General features: G+C 35.0%; 1 pseudogene; it reads left to right on the top strand.

Moving 5' to 3' along the window:
• Window positions 1-11917, top strand: part of LOC149567380 (26S proteasome regulatory subunit S10B homolog B-like) — a 114165-nt pseudogene extending 102248 nt beyond the window's left edge.
• Window positions 11918-22197: the final 10280 nt, after the last annotated feature.

The following is a 22197-nucleotide window of genomic DNA, read 5'->3' as shown; positions in this document are numbered from 1 at the left end:
TTCATACAGTACCCCCAATTCACTTACATCCACATTCAAGGTTTTCAAGATTGTCCTCTCACATTGCCATGCTTCATAGATGACAGGTTGGTGCTTTCAAAAGTTTTCAAGCAAATCAGTCAAGTAAGTAAAAAGTGTAGGAACAAAAGATCAATTCATTTCTCAATTGATATTGGACACTACAGTTGTCTTTCTTCTTTAGATGCTCAAAATATCAAGAGATCCATGGTGAACATAACTTTGCACTCTTTCCAAAGTTGCTTCCCTTTTGATGGCAACAGGTATGTTAAAAATAACTTGGCACTTGCACCTGACTATCTCCATTTCCCTATAATGGAAGATTATTAGGCAAACTATGAAAATGACTTCAAAGTGAGGAAAAGGGACTAGATGAGATTCACAGTACAAAAAATCATTGATTAGAAAATGGGATGGGATGTGACAAGCATAAAAGAGGATAGGTCATACTTGATTGATCCTTTCTTGTTCGAGCAGATATAGTTGTTAGAATTGTCATATATTAATTGGTCTCTACCAGAATTGAAAGACCTCAAGGAAAGAACCTTTTTTTTTATTCAACGAATAGAAAATTGGCTAAAGAATAAAGTCAAAGAAGTTACAGCTACTAGATCAACAAGAAGAGGTAGTGCAAAGGAATAATAATAATTCTCCAGAAGGTGCATCAATTTCAGCCATTTCATCTTCTATCCCTACTTCTTCTGGTTCTTTACATAGCACACAAGGTGGAGATGATGGTGAAGATACAAAAAAAGGATTTCATCTAGTTTTAACATGTGAACTCAACTATGTCACCAAGAAGAGGAGATTAAAACCCAAGGAGAAGACTTTAAAACCAATTCAAAAGATGATAGATGAAGCTCTCAAGATGAATGTTTTATCATCATCATTCGTAGATGAGATGATTCAATCCATAGCATCCCTACATGCTCATTGTCTCTTGAAAGTGTGGAAGGAACTCAAGAAATGTTAGTTGTAGAAAATGTGCATAACTTAGATTTATCATCTACAGTCCTATAGGTTCCTTTAGTAATCAACACATCTACCAATACCTCAACATCTTGGTTACAAAAAAATTTGGAGAGAAAGAAGAAAAGGTGATCCAATTGGAAGCACCAAATCTAGATGTCGTAGTTGATTTAGTGCATAAAGGTGCAAAGATAAAGAAGACTATAATAGATTATAGACTAGTAGTGCTACCTCAGGAAACTTATTTGTTGGAACTACACAATCAGTCACAGAGAAAGACATAAATGAGGCAAACGAAGCTGATTTTAGCATAACTAAAGTGGATCTAGGCCACACCACCCATGAGGGAAGAGAGCACAATTTTCAAGTGTCAATTTCTTTCCTGATGGAATAGTCAAGGAGAGATAAACAAGCTAAGAATCAACTCAAGTGTCAAGTTTGAGCCCTTTCTTCATGCATCTGATCGATGGTTGGTGATTCCTTTCCAAATCCTAGCGCATCTACAAAAATCACAGGAGATCACAAGAAAATGTTTGATGAAGAAACCATTCAAGACATAGGATAATGCCAAACTTACGGTAAGATGGTGAAGGCATGGATAAGATGCATGAAAGAACAAGCATCAAGCCTATTTCAGGAAGTTAAGGTTACATATGTTAAGGTAGATCATATACAACAAAGCATTCAAAAGAGTTAACAACTCTCAAGGAACAACAAACATTCTAGAGAGAAATTGATGCTAATTTATTAGAGATTAAAGGAATGGATAGCAATATAGTCAAATCGTTGAAGTTAGTCCCCAGTGGAGAAGAAGAGAAAATTGACATATGGCTGGAAAACATTAGATGGAAGATTGATAGCATGAATCAACAATTGGATGAAGGAGAACAATTCTTAAACTCCTGCAAGCTACTGAAAAGGAAGGCCTTGGGGAATATACCGATGATTGTAGAAGGTATCTCTATTAGCGAGCACACTCAAGATCTAGACATATCTTCTATTTTGGAATGCATAGAGGTAAAGATCAGCACCGAACTTGGTAGTAAATAAAGTTTAGATGCTAACATTATGACAAGATTGAGCAATCTCTCAGTGACATTGGACTCTTGTATTCAAAACTTACCAGGTTATGTCCTCAATTTGGATGAGTTTAGAAAGAGACATGATCTATGCAAGCTAAAAATGAAAAGTTTAATTATCATCAAAAACAAGTCTGGCACAGGTCATCAAATTATTTAGAGCATACAAGGCAAACTTGACTCAACTACTCACAGCACCTACAGATCAAAGAGCAAGCTTAGGAAATATCAGTGATTATAGTTGAAAGTTAGAAGTGGATATGTCTAAAGTTGTCTCATATTTTTGTTTATATATTTTGTAAAGAGGTCAACTTTAGAATCAATTTTGGTTTTGGTCAATGTCTTAACTTTTTCTAACTGTAGTTATGCATTGAAAATTAGAGTTGGTTACAAACCATCTTCGGAGTAGTCCAAACTCTAAATTTTTGAGTAGTTACAAACTTGAAAGGTTAATTATTCTAGAATAGCTATAAATTCATGAATCTCAATGTAATAAGGGACTTTTTGGATTTGGAGATAGGGAACACTTATGTTTTGATAACAAGGCAATTTTTGGAAAGTGTGTACAATTATTGTTCTTGTAATCAGTCATTTCTTATGTTCTTTGTGCTAAGAAATAAAAGAAAGTACACTTTGTGTTCTCTCTTCTACTAAATCTAAATTGCTAAAGTGTTGATTCATTAGTCTATGTATTTTCATGTTATGGTTTAAATATTCATGGATTATTGAATTAACATTGTGTTGATGATAGCTTTTAAGCATAGTTATAATGCCCTACCAACGTATCCAAAAGAATTAACCCTAAGTTTGTTTTTTTTGCTAAGTTTGCCAAACATTTTTTTTTAAACAAGAAAGAATAACGTACACATCAAACATAAGTAGCAGAAGTAATAACATAAAATCATCTATAAGAATACATAACAAGTTACATTCCTTAAGGATCCCAAGATGTTGAATCACATTTAAATATAATTAATACTAGTCTAATAAATACCACATCCATATGAAAGAATAATTAAAATTTCAATGTCCATGTAAATAATATACATTTGTCCCAAATGGCACTTGGCAATAAAATTTTGAATGCTCAATCATCCACTATACGTCACAGCTTATGAAAGGCTAAAAGAATATACATTTGTAAAAATAGAATTACATCATCCTCCTTGGATCCTTGGTACAAATTAAAATACCATATATGAAACCATCCATCATAAAAGATATAACCATCCATCATAAAAGATATAAACATCCATCATAAGATACAAACATAGAATGAAAGGAAACGCAGACAAGGAAACTCCAGCCATTGTAGCAACAGACGGATCTCAATGGTAAGAGTAAAAAGCACTACCACTCGACCACATGGTAACCCAAAGAGGCCCACTCCCACCATGTTGAGGAGATAGTCTTAAGTCCCAAACAGGATATCAAACCAAATGTCAAAAGTACTTTCTAAGTCTAGGAAGTCCTAAAAGTAATCTAACTCAAAGGTTCCAATATAAATTGACATCTAAACCTAGAGGCACACAAAGACACATAGGAAACCTACTATGTAAGTGGGCAAGTGTCATCGCATGACTCATGCTAGAGTTACCCTGGCAGTCTCTCAGGACCCCGGCCCCCTAGTGATCCCTATGCGGCACTAGTATTCTCTTGTACTAACAAGGCATACTAATGATGCAAGGTCGCAACCAAGCGTTCTCTCTACTCCCATCCTACTCTGTATTAGCACTCGAGACATGGGCCAGAACACACAAAGACTCTTATTAGGTTTATTTTACTCTTATTTAGTGTAGTGTTTTCACTTATTAAACAATTTACAATGGGTTACCCTGGCAGCCACTTAGGGCCCTGGCCTCCATTGCAAACCACTTCTTGACATTACATTTAGATAACCTACCCTAGGCTCATAAAAGTATAAATCAAAGAATCATATAAAATCACCTCAGTCCTATATATAAGTGACTAGAAAGCATCAATAGATAATTCACAATAACACATCAGTTCTCTACGAGCAACTAGAAAGCATCCCAAAAATAATTGATCGAAGACTCAAAATGGTTAAGTCAAACGTGTCATAACATGACATCACCAATAACAAAACATACAAACACCTTAGTTCTATAAAAGTGGCTGGAAAGCAATCCAAATACAACTAACGAAACTCAAAATGGTTAAGTCAAGTAGGTCATGAAAATCACCTCAGCTTCACAGAAGAACACTGGAAAGCAATAACAATCAATAGGTCAACACACATCATAGAGCATACCAAACACATTACCATGGTTGAATTTAAAAGATCGAGATCAAACATCATAATATCACAAATGCAAAACTCCCAAGCCTCTGGTAACATCCTAAACATAGACAACATACAGATAACAAAGCAGTCTCATAGTTTGGTTTGATTTTGAAGACATAATGTTGAGTTAAATGTAAGATTTAACTATTTGTTTCAAAGTAAGTTTTTGAATACCTACAATTTACAAATTAACCCTTTACTATTTACCCCATTCTTATATTCAAATAAAATACAAAATTACCCCTATTTGATTTTAAGTCAATCTTTTGAAATACTCTATGAGTAATTATTTATTTAAATTATTAAAATAATACCTATTGATTTCCCAATAAAATAATATACAATTTTATTAAATTTAGTATTATTACTAATAATAACTTTAAAACCTCAATGAATAACTACCATTATTAATTAAACTTAAATTAAATTACAATTAATTAGATTAATTAATAATTTTATAAAATAACTATATTAATATTTTATTAATTATTTATTAAATTAATAAATATTAATAAAATTTATTAATTAATTATAAATAATAATTAAAATTTAATATTATTAATTTTTAATAAAAAACATTTTTTAAAAAAATAACAATAAAATAATATATAAAACAATGGCATATATTTTGAAGGCCCGCCAGCCTTAAACCCTACGGTGGCAGGTTATACTACTACTGCAGACAGCAGTACTATTGCTACTGCGAGCAGCAGTGTACCTGTTGTCACAGGTTTTAATGTCTGCATCAGCAGTACGGGGGAGGTAAGAAGAAAAAAGAGTAGGTGGTGGGTAAAACTCGCCCCCACCGCCCCGTCCCCCCCCCCCTTCCCAAAAAAAAATTATTAATTAATTTTTTTTATAAATAGTTTTTGTTTAATATAAATTTATATAAATTTTTCAAACAAAAAAAGAAACCCTCTCTTTTAATATATATATATATATATATATATATATATATATATAAACAATTGTCATTTTAGTGTGATAGTAGAAATACAAACAACCATTCAAAAAATTTATTAAAAAATTCCATATTATTTCAAAACCCTTTCCTATATATTCTTCACTTTTAAGATTTACTAAACGAGGGTTCTAACAATGTTTGAACTCTACACATACTAGAAAAAATTCGATTCAAGGAGTCAAAAGATACAAAACAAAGGATAGAAAGATTCATACACATGAAACTTGGAAAACAGATTCCTCAAACACGATGTAGATAGGAATACCAAATTACATAATTCATTCAACAATCAAAACACAAGACCCTGCCTGAGTCTGATCCTAATACACAAACCTCCAGAAGATTTGTGAGAGAAATTTCTTCTCTCAACCTTGAATTCTCCTTCCAAAATTTGTGGTCCTTCCCAAAACTTTCATCCCTTGAAAATGAATCCTCAATTGGTGATAAGGAGTTCTCTCCTAAAATCGGGGCACTAATTGTGCAAACATCCGAGAGAACTCTTTGCTCACCAAACTTTAACTCTTATTATCTTTTCTTTATCATTTTCATGCATGTTTAATGAATTATAAAATATCTTTATTTAATTTTTACTTGACTCCTCTTTTCAATTAATTTATTAAATTTTAATCTCATGTGCACTTTATGCAATCTTTAAACTTTTAATAAATTAATATCTTTTCATGCTTTAATTTATTTTTGAAACGTTAATTGATAAAATATTTATTAACTTAAATAATAATAGTATTTAGCATTTATTTAAAGATGAACTCTAAATATATTATTATTATTAAATTAAATAAATATTATCACGTTTGAAAATTAAACTTTTATCTTCAAATTAATTCTTTTTATTTAATTGATCTCCCAATTAATTAAGTATTAAAAATACTGTAATAATTTTCCATTAAATTAAATCATTTAATTTTGACTTAATTAATAGAAAAATCACCAAGGACTCATAAAATAAAATATGGAAACCCATAATAGAAAAATACATACAAGATCAAACTAAAGGATTATAATCACGTTTAACGTCATTTGATGCATTCGGAGGGTAAACACGGATACTTGTCCTAATTTTCTAGGACAAATGGGTTAAGGGTTTAGGATTTGGACTTAAGAATCTATCTCCCCTCTCTTACCATTAAGATAATGCAATAGGGTACACTCATCCTAGCATTTTAAGGAAGTCAATATCCAATACTTGCAATCTACATAAAATCCACACATGTACAAACACTATATTCTAAACTAAATAGGCAATGGCTAGAAGTGGTGCATTGTGTAGATCCCGACAAGCAGGTGACTACGACTCCCTTCCTTAACCACATCAAAAATGCCATACATAAAGAAAACATACACGCACACCATACACATGTAGTATGAGGTAAGTAACCATAAGAAAATGCATGATAATCCATCTAACTAATCATCATTAATAATTGAAATCATTGAATAATCATCATGCATACATGAAGTATAGAGTACCAAGTAATCTCATCATATAATCAACTGAATGTGAAACAATATTTGATAATCTCAAAAGAATACTACTAGTAATCAAGCATAAAACTAACCCAAAAGAGTTTAGTAATCATAACAAAAATGTAAACTAGGGGCAGGCACTACAGTAGTTCTTGCTTGTTTTCATTAGCAATCTACATCACTTTGTGGAAACATTGAAGTCCCATGGTGCATTCGTCATCAATAGTTTCCTTTATACATTCTATGTTGTAATCATCTTTATTGAAAAATCAAAATTTTATCTTACGAGGGAGCTGCCCCTCTAAATGCAAAGGATGGTTGAATATCAAGGGCCTATCCAACTATTGGAAAAATCAATTTGCCACACACTCTATTGGACTAAATCACGTATTTTGTAAGTAACAAATCTATTTACCAACAATCTTAAATAAATAATTTAAATCTTCTTAAATTCTAAATTTTATTTTTATTAATTATGACAATAAATAAATTAAATTTGAAAAAAAATTAAATCTGTATAATTAATCATTATACAATAAACCAATTAAATAATAACAATTAAAAAATAAAATCTCTATAACTTCTAATTTAGGCTCACTATATTTTTTAAGTCATCAATTTTACCTTCTAATCTTCCTTCTTTGCTATTTTTGATGAATTTTAAAAATTGAATTTAAACTTTTAATAAATATTATATTATATTTTCACATTTTTAAATTAGTTTCAGTTGTTAAGATTTAATAAATAAATTGCCATCTATTAAAATACAATTCAATAAGTTTTCAAACTCATTAAATTATATTTTACATTATTATATTTCTTCTATAATAAAATTTATAGTATTAATGGAAAATTATAGATTCATTTTTTTTTTTTAAACCTACTTTATTTGGAAATGTTAAATTTATTCTTATTCAAAATTAAAAGAGATTACTATTCTTATTTTAACATTGCAATTATGTTGTTGACTCTATCTCTTGTTGCGGAAGTTTTGGGGATTAGTGGGGATTGGCAGAAGGTTGCAGGGAAAGTGGAGGATGGTTGGACATCAGAAAAAAAAAAAAAAGGAAAATCCTCATCTTTAGCTTCATTTGGTGGTTTTCCACAGTTGTTTTAAGATCCTCGTTGTTATATCTTTCTTGTCTTTGTAAAGTTTTGGGTCCTTTCAAAACTTGTTTTACTTAATCAAAACATTACAAGATCCTCACATAAAGAATTCAATGTGAATATTAATATTTCAAAATTATAATATAACAACTTTTTTACATCTTATAATGCAATGACTTTATTTTGTTTATTTGATCCTCAAATAAGAATTCAATGTGAATATTAATAGTTAATATAATTAAATTTTGCACATCATTATAATGCAATGACTTTATTTTGTTTATGTCAATTTTATTATTTTTCAAATTCTAAATCTATAAATTCCTTGGATATGAATAGAAAAATAATGATATTTTAAAACAATTGATTAGAACAATAAAACATAATTACCATTATAAGTAATATTCTAATTTTTAGTATAAAACCTTTTAAAAATAAACAAATAACACTCCTAGATTAGTGTTGAAAAAACAAACATGTGGTAGGTGTCCTTTCTTATTTGGAATATCAATTGCTTCTTGAATAAGAAATTAATGATATCTAATTTATTTGGTGTACTATTACACTTTAGAGGTAAGATTTAAAGTTGTGTTTAAACTTACTTTTTTTTCTATTAGATATAAGAGGATCAAAATACAAAAGATGATGGAAAAGTCACAACGAATATCAACAAGGAGGCTAGGCCTCATCACAGAGACAATGAATCAGTTGTACATAAGAGCATCAAGAGGAAAAGAAATATTATCTAACTAAGAACATCAAAGTGGACATCCATCTAGGCAATTCATCCTAAAGAACCCTCCATCCAGACTATATTCTTGTGCTCTTGAATTTGATTCGACATGAACATCTTCCTTTCTAGCATTAACGTTCTTTCTGGTTTCTTTGTTCAGCCTTATACAAGCTTGCTCAAAGGCCTCTAGTAACCATGTTTCAACTCATAAAAGAAGAAGGTAGCATGCCCGTCTTGGAGAAACCTTCTCAGCTTATCCTTTTCAATCATCATAGTCGCATGGACCTACAAAAAAAATTTCAGGTGTGTGAGTTTTTGAAAAAATTCAGTAAGGACTCTCAGCTTACCTTGGTACCTCTCCTCATTCCTACATTTCAAAATCTGCCAGAGGATGTTAGAAAACAACATATTCTAGAATAAATTGGAATCTTTAGGAAGACCAGAAATATGACTAGTAACAATATCAAGAATATTCACATTAATAGGATACAAGATGCCAAACATATTCCAAATCTCTTTAGCAAAAATACAATCAAAAAGAATGTGTCTACCAGTTTCAGGAAGTCTACATAAATTGCAAATGTTAGAATTAGAGAAATCTCTTTTAATAGGAAGTTTATTCAACAACACTAACCATTTGAAACATCTAATTTTTGGTTCAATAGAATTCTTCCACAAGATATCAAAGTACTTTTTCCAAACATCAGTTTCAAAAGAAGAGTGCCAAATAGTATTAATATGATCAATAATATCAGTGTTATGGTCAATTATTCTATAAATATTCTTAGCCTTAAGCTTAGCCACGATAACTCCATCAAGCCACTTACATTTTAAGTGCCTATGAGAGTCAACATGGCACACAATAGAAAGATTAATAGAAGCTTGAACAATCATATTATAAGTTTTCTTGTGAGAGTTCGGAATGTCATACTTTCTTTTAAGCTCATCCCAAGGAATGAGATGATTATGTTCAAAGAGGTCCATGAACTTCTTTAAGCCCTTCTTAGCCTATAGTCTAGCAGAGCATCCTTGGGAGAGGGCCATAGGTTTACCATTTAGGTACAAGTTCCACCAAATGGATCTTTCACCATGGAGCTGATTGTTATTATAAAATTCCTTGTCGGTGATGAACTTCCTAAAATGGTCCCAAGCCTTCCAAATAGATTTGAAAACCATGGAGCCTTGGACAATGACAGGAAAGTTTCCAAAAATAAGATCACAAAAGGGGAGGTTATTCCAGGATCTAGCTTTCTTAGGAACACCCCTCTCAATATTATGCCTAACCAGCACCTTCCAAGGACTGTTACCCTCCATGGAGTGAAAGATCCATTTAGCAGACAGGGCAATACCTTGAATTTTGAGGTCCTTAAGCCCAAGTCCCCCAAGGATGTTTTCAGTGTGGCACCAAGACCACTTAACAAAATGAATCTTATTGTTTCCTTACCATTAGACTGAGAAAATGCCTGATAGCCTTTTGAATTTTTGAAATCTAATAATTGAATTGAACAGCTAGGTAGAAGAATAGTAAATAGTATAAGATGACAACATCTTTTGACAAACCTCAATTCTATCAGCAAGAGATAAAGCTCTATTATGCCATTTATTAAGGTTTTTATCAATCTTCTCTTTAACCCAGGACCACATATCTTTGAGGGCAGGTTCCATAGAGAAAGGAATGCCAAGGTATTTAGTGATTTTGCTAGGGTCCCCCCATTGAAAATTGTATTGGGAAAACTAGCAAGGAGGTTGCTCATCCCACCCCAAGCATATGGACTTAGCTTAAGATATACGAGCACCAGATATAGAACAAAATAAACTAAGCTTATCTTGCAAGGTTTTAAAATTACTTTTGGAAAGCTCAAAGAATAGGGCAGTATCATCCGCAAATTGAGTTGATGAGCTCATCATCATTGGGAAGGTAAATACATCTAACTTCAGGAGACAAGGAATTATCCCTGAGGATATAGTAAAGAGCTTTCAAGGAAATGACAAACAAGGAAGGGAAGCCAAAGGCTTCTAGCATCATTATAATGAAATTCTATTCAACCCTATCGTAAGCTTTCTCAGAATGAGGAAGTAACATAGAAAAGTTCTGATGGGAGCATTTAGCCCACTTTATGGCTTCCCAACTAGTGATAAGATTCTTGAGAATATATCTACCTTTGATAAAACTAGTCTGGGTAGAATTAACAAATTTAGGAAGAATAGTGACCAATCTGAGTGCCATGATTTTAGCCAATATCTTATAGGAAACATTAAAAAGCATATCGGTCTCCAATTCTTTATGAGAGCCTTGTCACCATCCTTAGGGAGGAGCTTGATGATGCCCCCATTGAATTCATGTCCCAAGGTGCCATTAGAAAAGGCTTCAGAATATATCTCTTGAAGATCCTTACATATCCAATTGATGTTGGCTTTATAGAATTCAACAAGAAACCCATCAGGGCCAGGGATCTTATCATTATTAAGGGCCTTGATAGCTTTCTTAATCTCATCAATAGAAATGTCTTTAGATAAAAAAAAACTATCTTCAAAATACAACTTATTAGGAATTAAGGTTTTACATTTATTCCTAATAATCTCGACTTGAGTGGAGTCCTCAGAAGTAAAAAAGCTTCTTATAATCAGCAAAGACCTGGATAATAATCTCAGGGTTAGAGATATCCTGGTTATCAATTGAAAGTTTATCAATGGACTCTTTATTATGCTTATGCTTAAGGATGTTGAAGAAGAATTTTGAGCCCCTATCCCCATATTAGAGCCAGTGGGCCCGAGATCTAATCCTAGCACCATGAATCTTGATCTACTAGTGTTTCCTAAGAGCATACTTGGCAGCCATGACATGAGAAAGAAGATCAATGATAGAAGAATCTCTTTGGATGTTACTTTCATCAATTTGAGGATCAAAAGATAATTGATTTTCAACAAATCTATAGTCCTTAGCCTTTTTTTGGTCAATGGTTTGAAGAAAGTTCCTCCAGGTAGAGAGGTTAGTTTTCCATCTATCAAGATGGGAAAGGTGTTGAAGGTTAATCTAATTGATTCCTCTGATAATCTAGATGGTAGCAAAAACATCCTCATCCATGAGGAGATTGCAGTTTAATATGAACTTGTCATTCCTAGTCTTAGGTTTAAGGGGGCCAATGTTGAAATCAACCCGAGTAACGATTGGGGTGATGATCAGACAGAGTGGTGGCAATAACATGAACAATATTCCCAGAGTTGTTAAGCAGAAAAGAGAAAAAAATGCTTGTTAGCATAGAAACGATCGAGTCTAGAGTAGATTCTAGAGTTTCCCTGTTGAAAATTGCACCAAGTGTGCCATATACCAGGGTTAACATCTTTATTACTAGCAATTGCATCAAAAAGATTATTTGAGTTTAAAAGTCTATTCAAAAAAAAAATCATTATTCTTCCAGTGAAAGGGGTTACCCCCCAGTTTATAATCCCGAGATTCAACCATGTTGAAATCTCCTCTGAAGAACCAAGGTATATCAGGGAGGTTGATTTATCAATTCCAAAGATCTATTCTTTCCTTAGGGTCGTTTGAAGCATAGATAACACAAATGCCAAATAACTTATTATCATATTGAATAATAACCCAAACATCTCTTTGGCAAGGAGAACGCCCATTGTTAGTTATGTAATTTTCCCATTTATGATTAATAAGGAGGAAAATTCCTCCTCTACCTCTAGCATGGTTGGTAAAGAATTTAATCGCATCCTTCTATATAAAATTAAGATTGGATTCAAGAATGAATCCCACAGCTTTAATTTCTTGCATCATAAAAAAATCAATAGAATGAAAAGAATTAAGCAAAGACTTGATAACTAATTTTCTATCAAGGGACTCTAAACCCCTAACATTCCAAGATAAGCTATTCATTGAGACACATTATTAGGGGTAGAGCACGCATTTCTAGCTTGATCAGGCGAGGGCATAAATTTGTTTGAGGTCTCACCTGGTTTCATCCAGATGGCTTGTTCTTTGAACCAGGGGGGCTACCTCTTCATTTAGTAGCTGAGAGATCAATGCTAAGATTGTCTTCAAGTTCCAATTGGGAATCCAAGTCCATGTAAGGAACGCTTGGGGATCTATCAAAAATGGGGATAGCTGGAATGATTACCAGAGAATAATCATCCCCAAGTTCTTTGAAATCTTTTGGAGGAAGCTTCCGAGAAGTTTCCCTAACTTGGGGGTTACCACTAAGATCAACATTCTAGGGCTTAGCACTAGTATTAACCATAACAGGGCCAACCAATGAAGCAATTTGTTGACCAATGTTGTTATTGAGTGTAGGGCCTAGGATTTTAGGTTGAGAAACATTATTAGCCTTCCTCTTCTTCTTATTACTAACAACAACAAAACTAACATCTGTATTAAGATCAATAGCCATGTCTGGAGTGGGAAACGACGGGGGACCAGAATTGGGAGGAGGCAGGGACGAAGAAGATGTAGGAAGTGTTTCACAAGTGGTGCCCTCAGGCAAAGGGTTACTGGCAATGAGAGGATTAGAAATAGTTTTAACTGAGGTGAGAGTAGGATTAGGGTTTTTTTCAGGTTTCTTTTTAATGATAGGACAATCCTTTCGGAGGTGTCCTTCCTTACGACAAAGGAGACATGCATTCAAACCCCCCAAAATTTCAATAGGATAGATAAAAGTTTCACTTAAAATGTTAACTAAAATATCTACAAGGATTTCCTTAGCAGGAAGGAGCAAAATCAAAACTCTAGCGTCCATATGGGGGACAAGTCTCACTGTATCATCCATCTGAATAGTTTTTCCAATAGGTTCAAGTAATTGCGGCAAAAATGGCCACAAGAATGGAGGGATATTTTTGACAAGAATCCATCTCGGTGCTGATAGGGCAAGGACCTCATCATGGATGGCATCCAGTGACCAAGCGAGCACCCTAAAGGATGTAGAACCCACAGTCCAGTATTATTTTTTAAGAACCTCTTTCTGAGCATCTTGATTAACAAAAAATATCACATACAGACCCTTCTAAATTTTCCTACAGAATGATATGTGAAACCCTAATTTAATATTCTAGTAATTATGAAACCAATTGTCCATAAATTTTCTTGGCAGACATTTATCAAGTTCAACAGTTGAAAAAATATATATAGCATTGCTTCTTAATCTATCCTTTTCCTTCACAATCTCCTCGAACATTTCAAGATTAGGAACAATGGCAAAAGGAGAAAGGGAAGCCAAAGAGGTCTTACCATTTTCAGAGGCTTCATTAGCACCAAGGCAAACAAACTTAAACCTGGCCTTCACATTAATAGCGGCAGATTGAGCCACAACCTCAAAGAAAGACTTGGGTTGATCGCTGGTGAGATTATTAGAAGTGACATTGCCATTAAAAGCAATGGGATTTGAAATTGCCGAAGACGCTTTACCTGGTACAAGTTCAGCAAGTTTGCAGGTGATATTTACCTCAAACATACCTCATTAATGAGAGATGGGTGAAGTGAAGCACCCAGATCAAGGGCTTGCACAGAGACACCCAGTTGTCTCCCGCCACCCCCATCGACGTTGTCGGAGGTCACCACCATGATGGAAACCCCATGCTGTCGAACGACTAAGATTTGCAAGATCTACATAAATTTGCCAATATTATTGTATTATTATTTTTTAGTATTGGTTATTTATAAAAATCTAATTTCTTAAAATAAAATAGTAGCAATTTTAAAGATTTTGTGAAGCTTATTTGTATTTATATTTTACATGTAAAATTCAAAATCTTATTTTCAATTCCTTTTCTATTTAGTTTCCTGAATCTTTGAATTTTTCAAAATCTTACTTTCAATTCTTTTTTTTTTCTATTTGGCTTTGTGTAAAACTTATCAATCAATAATTCCCAAATGTTTAAAAAGAACGGTATAACATATTAAATTTAAAAGTTGGCATTTGATTTTCAAGGTTGTTATCCCATACATATAGGTCATGTTCTAATAGCTAGGTAGGGGTATAATATATTATATTTTTCTATAAATTTTATTAGCATGGCCTTCAATTTTACATATAGATTTAAACTGTTAAGTCCACACAAACCCAAGAGTTGGAATTTGATTGTGTGTGTGTGTGTGTGTGTGTGTGTGTGTGTGTGTGTGTGTGTGTGTGTGTGTGTGTGTGTGTAGCTAAGTGGGGGTATAATATATTATATTTTCCTATAAATTTTATAAGCATGACCGTCAATTTTACATATAAATTTAAACTATTCAGTCCACACAAACCCAAGAGTTGTCATTTGATAGCCCCTATAATAATGGAAGAAAACTATATATATATATATAGTTTTCTATATATATATATATATATATAGTTTTCTATATATATATATAGCTCCATCTTCTCTCCCTTTTCTATCTTTGCCTTGTAATGCTCTCTTGTAATATATATATATATATATATATATATATATTACAAGAGAGCATTACAAGGCAAAGATAGAAAAGGGAGAGAAGATGGAGCAAAATAAATAATGGTAGAGAGAGAGAGAGAGAGAGAGAGGAGGAGGAGGAGGAATAATATTATATTACAAGAGAGCATTACGAGGCAAAGATAGAAAACGGAGGGAAGATGGAGCAAAATAAATAATGGTTTAGAGAGAGAGAGGAGGAATAATATTGAGATAAGGAGATTAATACATGAAAGAAGATGGAGATAGAGAATGAATGGAACATAAGAAGTCAGCCATCCTAGTTTCCCTCAATCATGCCATAAATAACTATTTACCTCTTCCACTATGGAAGTGTTCTTACTATATTTTCTAAGTTTATCTATCTCTTTTGTATTATTTTGAAACATGTTAATCTTTGAATATTGGGAGGAAGGTGTTACTAAAATTTGCTTCCAATGTTGATAGCTTGAATGACTTAAAAGTGATTTAATAAAATTGTACAATTATATAAACTAATCAATATTTAAATAATTTTTATTTTAAATAACTATTAATAATTTTTTGATGTTGTTGTGATTGAGATTTTTTAAAACGTCAAATTGGGAATGGCTTCTCCTGCTCCTGCCAGCACTCCCTCCCAAGCACGATTTCAAAATGCATTCGTTCAGTCTGCACCTATTGTTGTGGTGGGGGTTGCCCCTGTTGGGTCTGATGCATCTCTTGCTTGTGGTCCTCCCCATGTTCCTGCCAACATTCCTATGGCTACTGTGCGGGTTGTGGGGTCTGCTACGGAGGGCTTTTCTTTTGTTGTGTCTCGAGCCAGGGGGGCCGGGGTTTTCTAGTTCAGCCTCTTATGCAAATGTCACTGCTTTTGAGGCAAACCTTCATCGTTCTGCCCCTTCTGTTGGTCACTTCTCAGGTTCCTAAAAGTTTCGGGAGGTTACTCATGTAAAGATGATCAAACCCTTACGGGTTTTATTACATTCAGATACAGCTGATGAGATCTTCAAAACTGCAAAGGATTTTTCTTCTCATGCTGCTATTTCCATATTTTGAGGTTTTTGGCCCTCTCTACCCGCCCTTCATGATTGGATTGCCAGGTACTGGAGGCACCTTTTATCTTGAGATATTCAAATTTTCCCTGTTGCTAAAGGTTTTTTTTATTGTCAAGATTGATAATGTTGAAGATAGGAGGATTATCTTGTGTGATTACAGCTTCTCTTGGGAGGATCGTTTCCCCCTGATGGCCAAACCTTGGCACAAGGATTTTGACCCACTTACAGAATCTTTCTTGAAGATCCTTGTTTGGGTTAGGCTTCCAAATCTCCCCATGCATCTCTGGTTGGACTCAGTTTTGGAGTCTATTGGGGCGGCTCTTGGGGACTTTCAGATTGTGGATGCAAAAACTTTTGATGTTCTTCATTCAACATTTGCTCACATCCTAGCTGTTGAGATGGATGTCTCTAAGGGTCTCCCTGAGCAGATTTGTCTGGGTTCTCCACGGGGTACTTGGACTCAAACTTTGGATTATGAAGGGTCTTCCCTTCCGATGTAGGAAATGTCACATGACTGGCCATGTGGCGGCTCGTTATTCTTTTGACAAGGCTCGATCAAAACGTAAGCCTTCCTGGTGGGCGGGTGTCTCAGATAAGCATTACACAATTACAAAATCTTCATCTGACCAGGAGCAAGCTGATTCGGGGTCTCTTGCTTCTGATGGTGTAGGGGACACTTCTCCTGATGCTTTGGTTCAGCCTTTTTTGGAGGAGACTCTTGTTTCCCAGTCTGTTGAGCTGATATCTCGATTGATGAACCTTTTTTGGATGTTGCTTCTAGACCTGCTATTGTCTTTGGACCTACGACTCAGACAGTTTTGGGTCTGGGTTAGCCCTTGTTGGCCTCTCCTAGGTTGAGTGTTTTGTTGGATGTTTCTTCTTCTATTTTCCATGTGGTTTCCTTCATTTCTTCTGGGGATTGGCAGAATGATGCGGCTAAACTTGAGAATGGATGGAAAGTGGTAAAAGGAAACTGTTAGTGTAGTTTTTTATTTTTCCTATTTTGCTAGGTTTTTCCTACACTTTTTAATAATCTCGCTTAGGTTAATAAAGCATGTCTTATTAGGTGAATGGTTGTGAGGTGTCACCTTCCTACATGTGAGCATCCATTAGCTATCTTGGGAAGATACTTTGCTATCTTTAGTCTGATAGATGGTTGCTCCTCATTGGTTGGTGTTGCCACCTCCTCCCTCTTCCTAGCCTATATAAGCATGCTACCTGGCTTGTATTTGCATCTCTTATTTTTGCATCCTCTTAATGCTATTTTGCTTCTAGCATTTGCATTACTCTCTTGGAGACTAACTCTGTGTTGTTCTTTTGATTTTGTATCATTTGCATTCATAGTTTAGATATTTATTCTTTGCACTAGTTTTCTAGGTTATTAATCTTTTCAAATTCTAACATGGTATCAGAGCTTTTCTATGTGCAAGAGTAGATTTTAGTTTCCTTATTTGAGAGATTCGGGGGGGGCTAATAAATTTTATTGTAGTTTTTTGAAAAACGGAGTATGCTCTTCTCTTGCATCTTTGGATGATCTTGAGAATCAGAAAAGTTTTGACAAAAATGATTTTTCTTTGGGGTTTCAATCTCAAATCTGACAACCAACTTGCATATTTGGAGTTTTCAATCTGTATTGCAGGTTCCAGCATGCCATTGATGGACTTAGGAAGCTAATCCAGCATTTGCATGTCATATTTTGATTGCTGAGGTCATTTCTTGATTTTTTGAGCCATTTTTTACTGTTAAAGGCGTCTGATTTACACTACAGCAACATCTTTTGTACATCAGCAAGAAAAATGCTTTTTGGGTTTTGTTCGCAACCCTGAAAAACCATCTGGGTACCTTTTTAGATTTTGCATGCAATCTATATATTTTGCAAGATCGAGCGCGGAAAGCTACAGTCGTACCCCTCTCCATTGGCAGTCGCAAATTTGAACGCAGTTTTCAAATGTCTCATTTTTGCTCATATGGACTCTGATTTTGACAATTCTTGTTATGGCCTTAGCTATTTTTTTGTGCTCTATCCACTAGTGGAGTTGTTTTTTTATTTTCATGCATAAATTTTTCAAAAATTACAGATTCTTGGTCGTAACTGTGCACAGTTCTCATTTTGGAAACTTTAGAGGATCATAACTTTCTCATATGACCTCGTATCAAGGCGATTCTTTTTTTGAAAGTGCATGATTTTTCGAGTAGATCATAGTGGTCCTATTTGTTTCCTTGATTATTGTGCCTAAGTTTCACTTTCAACATATGCTCTTCATGAGGGTTTGTAATGCATTGAAATCAAGACCACTAAGTATTTCTTTCTAGTGGTAGTTGTAAACGAACTAAAATAAAGTGCCAAATCATATTTCTTTTAAGGGGGGTTCTTTGATCGAGTAAAAAGGGGGGGCATTGTCGTGGCTGGGTTCTCTTTTTTTTTAGCATTTCTTCTCTGCATTTCTTCATCATGGATCAAACAAATATGCCCATCCTAAATCCATACAATTACTTTGAGTGGAAATCACGCATGACAATTCACTTAAGGAAAGCGGGATTAAATAGGATAACTATGGGACTTGAAACTGAACCTAATAAAGATGAAGATAAGCCTAAGTGGTTTAACAAATGTGATGAGGCATATGGAACATTGTGTTTGTTTGTTTCTCCTAACTTGCTATTTCACATTGAGTATTTGGATACACCAAATGAAGTATGGACAAAGCTAGAAACATTATTTAGCACACAAGATTCAATGAGGGGTCATATATTGGAAAATGAATTAATTAGTTTAAGTCCAAGCAATTTCAACACAATCTAAGATTTCTTGACCAAATTGAAATCACTAAGGCTGCAGTTAAAACAATGTGGAATTGAAAAGAAAGATGAACAACTGATTCTTAGTATTCTCTCTAAGCTAAGTTTAGAATATTATGTGTTTGTCTCTACCTTCTATGTTACTAAGGGTGCACTGGGTACTCAATTCACCATGCCATCTCTAGATGATTTTGTTGTTAATCTCACTCGAGAACAAGACAAGCTAATCCAGATGGGCACTCTTAAGTCCTCTAAGTCACATGCCTTAGCAACCAACCAAGGCACAAAAGAACAAAAAGGAAAAAGTAGTAACAACAATAGTAAGGATGAGAAACAAAATAATAGTGAGGAAAAGAAGGATCAGATACCAATTGCTTCAAAAGCAACTATTGATACCTCATCCTCTAAGGGTGATAAGCCTAAGAAAGAAAAGGTTAAATGTGTCTATTGTAAAAGACCCGGTCATGATGAACATAAATGTTTGAAGAAACAAATTGATCACTTGACATACATTCTTGAGAAGAATAATATTAGTGTTCCTGAGTCTATCAAACAAAGTTCTAATGAAGAGTCTAACAAGGCAAAAGAAAACAACAAGGGGAAAGGAAAGGGCAAGGCTCTTGTTGCAGGCTTCCTCACCATCCACTTGGGTTCTTGATTCGAGTGCTTCGCACCACATGGCTTCATCTAAGAAAGAACTTGCATCCTTGGATCCATGTACTATGCCTTCTATTTTGATGGGTGATGACACTCCTATTGAAGTGTGTGGGAGAGGGTCTGTTGATGTGGGGGATGGCACATTCCATGATGTTCTTTGTGTACCCTCATTATCAACTAATCTCCTATCAATATACCAGATCACTCACACAGGTTTAGGCAAGTGGGTTGAGTTCACTCCTGATTTAGTGGAGATACATGAGTTGCATAGTGATTCTGTAGTTGCAGTTGGGAGAGCAGATCATCAGTCACGACTCTATCTATTTTCTCACTTTGTTCCTGATCCTCCTTCATTTGTTTTGCTCACTCATTCTAATGATGTTAGTAAATTATGGCATGAGTGGTTTGGCCATCTTAACTTCCGCTATTTGCATCAGCTCAACCAGCAGAGCATGGTCACAGGGTTGCCTTCGATTCAATTCTCAGAAGGTGTTTGCCAAGGTTGCATTCTTGGTAAGCATCCTAAGGAAAAGTTTGACAAAAGTAAGGCATGGAGAGCTTCATAGATACTAGAGTTAGTTCACAGTGATTTGGCTGGTCCATTTCAACATCCTTCTTTCAGCAGGGCCCGATATGTCCTCATATTCATTGATGACCTTTCTCGATATACATGGGTGTACTTTCTCAAACAAAAGTCAGAGGTATTTGATCATTTTCAAGACTTCAATTTTTTTGTAGAAAAGCAATCTGGGAAAGCCATCAAGGTTTTGCGCACAGACAATGGTGGTAAGTATGTCAACCATTGGTTTGAAATATGTTGCACTTCAGAGGGGATTGATTTACAACATTCAGTTCCATACAATCCTCAGCAAAATGGTGTTGCAGAATGGAAGAATAGATCCTTGAAGGAAATGGCAAACTGTATGATTCACTCTAGATCTTTTGCGCCACAGTATTGGGCAGAAGCCATTAACTGTGCTTGTTATATCCATAACTGTGTTCCTCACCGAGCCTTAAAGGGAGTTACTCCTTTTGAAGCTTGGAGCGGTCGAAAACCATCAGTTAAGCACTTTCGAGTTTTTGGCTCCCCTGCATGGGCCCACATTCCTACAGAGAAACGTAAGGCCTTGGATCTGCAAAGCAGACCTTGCATATTTGTAGGTTATCCTGATGGTGTGAAGGGTTATCGGTTGCTCCACCCTACTACACATGAGTTATTCATTGAGAGGAGTATTCAGTTTGAGGAGGGATCTTCAAGCTCACTTTCTATCACTTCTCCAACTCCTTCTACCTTGACATTAGAGTCACTTGGAATACATGACAGATCTTCTGATGAGTCAGATTCACCTGAACAGTCTTCTACCTCTACTTCTGATGCAGAAAGTGATTCAGAGAACTCACCTCCTTCTCCTAGTCATCATTCAGAGGTTAATGATTCCCCTCCAGATTCTCCATCTTCCTGTCTACTTTGGGCTAGACAGACCTTGCAATTTGTAGGTGATTGGGTTGGGGATCCATTAGACACTAGGAGAACTTGTTCACAATTCCAAAATTCTCCACATGTCTTCATTGCTACTGCCTCTAATCCACAGTCCTTTCATGAGGCTTCTGGTATTCCTGAGTGGGATACAGCTATGTAGGAACAGTATAGTTCCTTGATGAGGAACCACACTTGGGATCTTGTCCCTTTTCCTAAAGGAAGAAAACTTGTTCGATGTAAGTGGATCTATCGGAAAAAATTTGTAGCAGATGGGTCAGTTGACAAACACAAGGCTCGCTTGGTCACCAAAGGATTCTCCCAGGTTCCTGGGATTGACTACTCTGAGACTTTTGCACTAGATGCCCGAATGAATTCCATTCAAATTGTTCTTGCCATTGTTGTAGCTAATTATTGGGAAGTACATCAAATGGATGTGAAGAGTGCTTTTCTTCATGGTGACCTTTACGAGGAGATCTATATGGAGCAACCACAGGGCTTCCTTCAAGATTCTTCACTTGTGTGTCATCTTCAAAAGTCTCTCTATGGCCTCAAACAGGCTCCTCAGGCCTAGTATGCCAAGATGAACTCCTTCCTTCTATCAGTTGGGTTCACTCGGTGCCATTCTAATCCTAATGTCTACATTTTGCAATAGGGTGATTCATTTCTATTTTTGGTTTTGTATGTTGATGACTTGTTGATCACAGGAAGTTCTTCACCCACCATTAAGGCTGTCAAAGTGGCCCTTTAGGACATTTTATTGATGACTGACTTGTGCTTGTTGCATTACTTTCTCGGGATTGAGATCCTTCAATATCCTTCTGGGATCACCATCACACAATCCAAGTATGCTCTAGATTTACTCTCAAGGTTTCATATGGCTGATTGTAAGCCTGCTTCGACTCCCTTTCTTTATGGAGTCAAACTTGAGGCTCAATGTTCTTCTCCACTTGTTGATGGCACTTTGTACCGCCAACTTGTTGGGAGTCTCATTTATCTGACTCATACGAGACCTGACATCTCCTATGCTATAGGCATGGTCTCTAGGAGCCCCATGAGTTGCACTGGAAAGCAGCCAAGCGGATCCTTCACTACGTTCAAGGTTATCATAGTTGTGGGATTCACTACGCAGCAGGTA

Source organism: Cupressus sempervirens, chromosome 3 (assembly GCF_028749045.1).
Source record: "Cupressus sempervirens isolate cs-2001-9-10 chromosome 3, ASM2874904v1, whole genome shotgun sequence".
Lineage (NCBI taxonomy): Eukaryota > Viridiplantae > Streptophyta > Pinopsida > Cupressales > Cupressaceae > Cupressus > Cupressus sempervirens.
Note: the sequence above shows the minus strand (reverse complement) of the source record. Positions and strands in the feature narration are given on the sequence as shown.